Source organism: Rhinopithecus roxellana, chromosome 10 (genome assembly GCF_007565055.1).
Source record: "Rhinopithecus roxellana isolate Shanxi Qingling chromosome 10, ASM756505v1, whole genome shotgun sequence".
Classification (NCBI taxonomy): domain Eukaryota; kingdom Metazoa; phylum Chordata; class Mammalia; order Primates; family Cercopithecidae; genus Rhinopithecus; species Rhinopithecus roxellana.
The window spans coordinates 108,420,803-108,427,248 of record NC_044558.1 but is presented as its reverse complement, the minus strand read 5'-3'; the positions used below and the strand labels follow the sequence as shown (position 1 = coordinate 108,427,248).

At 40.4% G+C, this 6,446-nt stretch overlaps 1 long non-coding RNA gene across 1 annotated transcript; it reads right to left on the bottom strand.

Annotated features, from left to right (window-relative positions):
* Nucleotides 1–2,884: 2,884 nt before the first annotated feature.
* LOC115900086 lies at nt 2,885–5,539 on the bottom strand. The gene is made up of 3 exons (XR_004059765.1): nt 5,425–5,539; nt 4,220–4,267; nt 2,885–3,458 (listed from the first exon to the last, which is right to left on the bottom strand). It is a non-coding gene; the product is annotated as an uncharacterized LOC115900086 (long non-coding RNA).
* Nucleotides 5,540–6,446: the final 907 nt, after the last annotated feature.

The following is a 6,446-nucleotide window of genomic DNA, read 5'->3' as shown; positions in this document are numbered from 1 at the left end:
AGAAAGTCTCCCAGGACCAACTAAGAGAAACTTTTGAGAACTATCTAGGAAGAGGAGACAGAAACTCTGCTTTGGGACTGTTACTCACAGAGGTTTGTAAGATTTCTGCAAACATTTAACCCCTCAAGCACTTATCTTGCTCACCCTTAACTATATTTCCACAGATGTCAGCAATAAAATTTCTAAATGAAAGTCTCTGTGAGTTAACTTGGGGGAATGTCAATGAAGAGAGGGTCTAAAAAGATTATTCAACTACCAAATCTGTCCTGAGAGAGAAGCAACCTTTCTAACAGCAAGCAGATGCTAATACTTAAGACAGTCAAATCCTCAGCGAGTGGGGCCTAGAAGCAAAGGGAATAAGAGAATTCCCAGGATGAAGAAGTGACTCCAACATTTGACTCGCAGGTGCACAGCTCCCTAAAAATGCCTAAAACTGACCCTGTTGCCTCTGCCTCCGAGTACACCATTTCTGGCAGGGCAGTATTCTTTAAGTGCGTGAAGCTGATATGGTTTGGCTATGTCCCCATCCAAATCTCAACTTGAATTGTATCTCCTAGAACTCCCACATGTTGTGGGAGGGGACCCAGGGGGAGGTAATAGAATCATGGGGCTGGTCTTTCCCATGCTATTCTTGTGATGGTGATTAAGTGTCACGAGACCGGATGATGTGTTTATCAGGGGTTTCCTCTTTTGCTTCTTCCTACTTTTCTCTTGCTGTCTCGAGTAAGAAGTGCCTTGGCTGGGTGCTGTGGCTCATGCCTGTAATTCCAACACTTTGGGAGGCCCAAGCTGGCGGATCACTTGAGGACAGGAGTTTGAGACCAGCCCAGCCAACATGGTGAAATCCCGTCTCTACTAAAAATTAAAAAAATTAGCCAGGTGTGACTACAGACATGCCTGTAGTCATGGCTACTCAGAAGGCTGAAGCACAAGAACAGCTTGAAGCCAGGAGGTGGAGGTTGCAGTGAGCCAAGATTGCGCCATTGCACTCCAGCATGGGCAACAGAGCTGGACTTCAGCTCAAAAAAAAAGAAGTGCCTTTTGCCACCTGCCATCATTGTGAGGCGCCCCCCAGCCATGTGGAACTATAAGTCCAAATCAAACCTCTTTTCGTCCCTGGTTTCAGGTACGTATTTATCAACAGCATTGAAAACAGACTAATATAGTAAATTGGTATCAGTAGAGTGAGGTGCTACTGAAAAGATACCCAAAAATGTGGAAGAGACTTTGGAACTGGGTATCAGGCAGAGGTTGGAACAGTTTGGAGGGCTCAGAAGAAGATAGAAAAATGTGGGAAAGTTTGGAACTTCCTAGAGACTTGTTGAATGGCTTTGGCCAAATCGATGATAGTGATATGGACAATAAGGTCCAGGCTGAGGTGGTCTCAGATGGAGATGAGGAAGTTGTGGGGAGCTAGCGTAAAGGTGACTCTTGTTATGTTTTAGCAGAGACTGGCGACATTTTGCCCCTGCCTTAGAGATTTGTGGAACTTTGAACTTGAGAAAGATGATTTAGGATATCTGGTGGAAGAAATTTCTAAGCAGCAAAGCATTCAAGAGGTGACTTGGTTACTGTCAAAGGCATTCAGTTTTATAAGGGAAGCAAAGCATAAAAGTTTGGAAAATATGCAGCCTGACTATTCGATAGAAAAGAAAGACCCATTTTCTGGGGAGAAATTCCAGCCGGCTGCAGAAATTTGCATAAGTAGCAAGGAGCCTTCCTATGTGCTGTGGGAGGGACACAGCAGGAGCCAATCTTTCCCATGCTATTCTCATGATAGTGATTAAGTCTCATGAGATCTGATGCATTTATCAGGAGTTTCCACTTTTGCTTCTTCCTCATTTTCTCTTGCCTGCCGCGACGTAAGAGGTGCCTTTCACCTCTCGCCATGATTCTGAGGCCTCCCCAGCCATGCGGAATTAGAAGTCCAATTAAACCTCCTTTTCTTCTCAGTTTCGGGTTTGTCTTTATCAGCATCATGAAAATGGACTAATACACAAACTAATTAACTTGAGGGTTTTTGTTATTTTGTTTTCCTTTAGCTTTCATATCAAACTTCTCACCAAATATTACTTATATTTTCTATTTTGAGTTTTTTCCATTTTATTTTTGAAATATTAAATGTATGAATGTGTAGGTCATGTTTAAAGAATAATGATGTATCTACCCATCCAGGTTAAGAAATAGAATATTAGGAGTTCTTTAAATGTCCCTATGGGTTCCTTCTTTATAATCCTATTACTTCTTTACTGGTTCCCTTGGGTTCACCTTTACTGCTCTGATTCCACTGTTGTCACCAGATTATCATTACTCCATGCCAAGATCGAAACCATGGCTACTTCATTCATTCATTCAAAATATTATGTAAGATGAGCATTATGTTGGACCTGACTGATATCAAAGGTGAAGTTCTGCCAGGAGTTCAGAGTCAGAAGACAGACAGACCAGAATGGACAGGTTAGAACAAACAAGTATAATGCATACATGACAGAAGTAGAACAGGTGCTTTGGTGGCTGGGGGAAATCCCTAGCTCATCTCTATCTCCTGTGTCTTCAATCTTCCTGGATTTCATTGTCATCATATTTTACTCCTGGTCAAAGCAGACACTAATTCCCCTCTGCCTGGCTTTATGACCCTCCAAGAATCTGGCACCAAGGAGATTGTTAAGTAGACTGCATCAGATTCAGGTCTGACTCTCAGCTCTACCCCTTACAAGCCGTGTCATCTTAGAAAGCGTACTTAACCTCTCTGAGCTTCAGACACCTCATCAGTAAATGCAGAATAATCGTATCTCCTACAGAGTTCTTACAAGGATCCGTCCCATGACGAACATGAAGGTACTTTGCCAACTAAAAAGTACAACACAAATGTTGAATGGGATGTTCTTCTTTTCTCTCTTTTTGTCCTTGTTGAAACATTTCCACCCTTTAAGATTCAACAACCATTGTTTCCATGGACCCTCCACCTCCTAGGCAATCTCTGTGTTCCCTTGATCCCTCTTGCTATTTTTGTCAGCACCACATATTTTGTGCTGTGATTACTTCATGAGAGTGCAATTACTTTCTCAAATCAGACCCTGAATTATTTTTAAGGTAGGATTATGTCTCATATTTCCCTAGTGTCCTCACAGAAGCTAAAACTCTGTTTGGCATCATTTAGAATATTCTTTCTCACACATCATTGCTGATGGAGCAGAATATACCTCACTCACTGTTAGAATTCTACTATAGAAATATTGTTTCAATGATACTTCTATAGATTTCAGCCAGAAATTTGTTATGAAATTAAAATGGTTGCAATGTAGAGAATGCCAGCAATATCTGCAAGTCTAATGTATTGTTAAGTTGACATCAAATGAAGAATTAAGAAGTTCCAGATCTTGGCTTATGTTCCCCATCATTGAAGGCATTTCCCCAGGCAGGTCTTTCAATGTGGCCATATGCCTCAGTCTTGCCATCTGCAAAATGAAGTCATTAACTGCTGCCTACTGATTCTAAAAGAATTAAGTGTTGATATATTATACAAGTAAGCCGTTGTAATGCCATGATCTCACAGAAATAAAGAAGTCAAACGTATTTAAGATATCCTTATAATTATTACTGTTTCTACATTATATTAAATTATCCCTAGACAAAGATATCCACTAAGCCTGTGAACAAGATGAATTCCCAAGTCTATTTTGCTCAGTCTAATTTAGTCAAAAAAGTGAACAGATTTGGGATTTTATGCACCATGGAATTGAGGGGCGAGCAGGGGATGAGGGCAGAACAAGAAAAGCTTCTCAATCTCACCGAGAAAGCATCCCCAGCTCAAATTCCTTCTCATGTCCTCAATAGTCAAGCTTTAAAGTCATTGAAGAACACATGACTTAAAATGCCAGGAAAGTTAGGATTCCTTTCTTATCATTTTCCTTTGACTTTATGATTAGCAATTGGTAATCTAAAAACAAAACCTATACAGCAGAGTCAGAATACTGACTTTTAACTGTTAACTTTTTCTGCTTTCACTACCCAGACTTTGCTCACATTTTGGCCAATTCACATTGACTGTTATTGCAACCCCAACCAAACACCAATAGTTGGTGTTAAAGATAAATAAATAAGCCACTACTACTAATTAATATAACTTACCATTTCTTAAAGGGAAAGTGAGGAGTAGGGCAGAAAAAGGATGAGATTTAGAGCCAGAAAGACCCAAGTTTGAAACCCAGTCACTTACCATCTAGATGATGAGCAAGTTACCTTCTCTGAGATTTGGTTTCCTCATCTATAAAATGGAGAGAATAAAATTTATCTTGCGAGAGTGGTGTAAGAATTAGGGTGAAGGTAGCTAAAACATCCATCACAGTATTTGCCCTGAGTAGTCAGTATATTTTAAATGTTAGAATGCATGCTCGCAATTTACATTAAATTATTTTTCATCCAGGTCTCCATACCCCTACTTCAACAGGCCTTGACCCAACACCAATGACTGGAGAGTAGAGTGAGGGGCAAGTGATCATAATATTCTGGGGAAAAAAGGAAGAAAAAAGGAAGGAAGAAGGAAGAAGTGTTTGGAAACAGCATATTCAACACGACTATCATTTCGTATTAGATTATTTGGGTTATTTGCGACATGATTTCCAGGTTCCCTATAGAAGCCATGCACCACCTTTCTGGTAGCTTAGATTTTGTTTCAAGTGGTTGTGGTTTTTGTTATTTTTGTCACCGTTGTTTTAATGACTGTTAGCATCAATCATTGTCAGGCAAAAACAACTTCCAAGCAGACACACTTTTAACAATCGGCGTTAACTGTGGTTATAGATTTCCTGGCTGTGTCTGTGCTGCTGCTGCTTATAACGCTGAAGTTCATAAAGGTGAAGAGTGTCTGACAGCATACTTCTGGCATTTGAAGATTTCATTTGGCAGTATCGACTGCAGTAAACTGGACACCCACCAAACAACATTGATAAGAGTATCTCTTGTGGCTCTGAGAGGCAGTCTGATACCCTGAAAAGAGATGTGGGCTCAAAATTCACAACAGCTGGTTCCGCCCCTGATTCTACAATGGATTTGCTCTGTGACCTTGGGCATTTTATTAAAGCTCTTTGGCACTGAGCAGCATCTGTAAAATTGGGGCAGTATCAATGTAATACACCTTCACTTCACAATTCAGTGGCATGGCATTTCTATTACAATCTAGTGAACACCAACAATGGGATGGAAGCTCTACTGAATACAGAATGAATCCTTGGCTGACAAACTGAGCTGGGAAGGCAGGACGCAAACCCAGAGAAAAGATGAGGAAGTAAACTCGATGGAATTACCATGGATTTTACAAATACAGTTTTAGATAGACTGGTATAATGATAATAATTAAGAGACAGGAGGATGCTATGCCCACATCAGAATAAAAGGACAGAGAGATTAGGAATTATAGCTCACCTCTATTTCAACATTCAAAGCTACAATTATGGTGTTTTTGCTGGACCTCACAGCTAGTTCATTTGTATTTTCCTGCCTGATTGGCTGAATTCAAGCTTTGACACATGGCTTTTGGCTCTACCGGTAGGTGCAATCCATGCTGTCAAGACAAGTTACATATGCAAATAACCCTCAGCTTCTAGCTCTTATCAGCTGCAAACATAGTGGGTGGGGAGCAGGGAGGGAGAGTAGTGCTGTGCCTGTTTTTGAATTCAGTGGCCTGCAGCCCAGGGAAATATGGGGACACTTCATTGCCACTGCTACTATATGATCTATGGAAGAGGGACTGTGGGTATGAGAAAGAAACCCACATTACAATAGGTTAGGATGGACTCATGGAAGTAATGCTGAGTAGGAGCATGTGCTGGATGGAGAAAGTGTGTGGACAGACCTGAGGATGGATGAGACTCTTGTCACTACAACCCTGAAGTTGTAAAGCAACCCCTCCATAGGCAAGCAAGGTGCAACAAGAGGATTAGATTTGAGAATCAGGGAGTAGAAACTCCTGGCATTGGTGGAACAGCCCTGATGAGTGCTATTGAAAGTGTGGTCCACAGACTGTGTTACCAGTCCATGGTAACGCAAGTACAGAAACTGAGGGTAAACATTTAGGAACTTTTATAGCAGTTTGATAGAGTAATCATATGTTTGTGGAGTCTAATACTAAACAAAAAATGAGCTGCTGTTCTACGTCATTTTAAAATTCCATTCTCTAGCACTTTATTATGATTACAAAGCCATTGGTTATGACAAATTTAGAAATTAGATTTTAAAAAGGATCCTTTAGCACATATTGCATGTTGAGAAGCAACAGTCTAGTTCACAACCCACATAATTTCTTTAAGTAAAAAGGCTTTGCAAACACATCTATCCAGGTTATATGTGATCTCAAGTCAACTCAATAAGTACTTCTTAAGCACCAAATAGCATGTTAATAGGAAAGGAAACAAATATAATGTACATAGATCTAGAGAAAACAACAT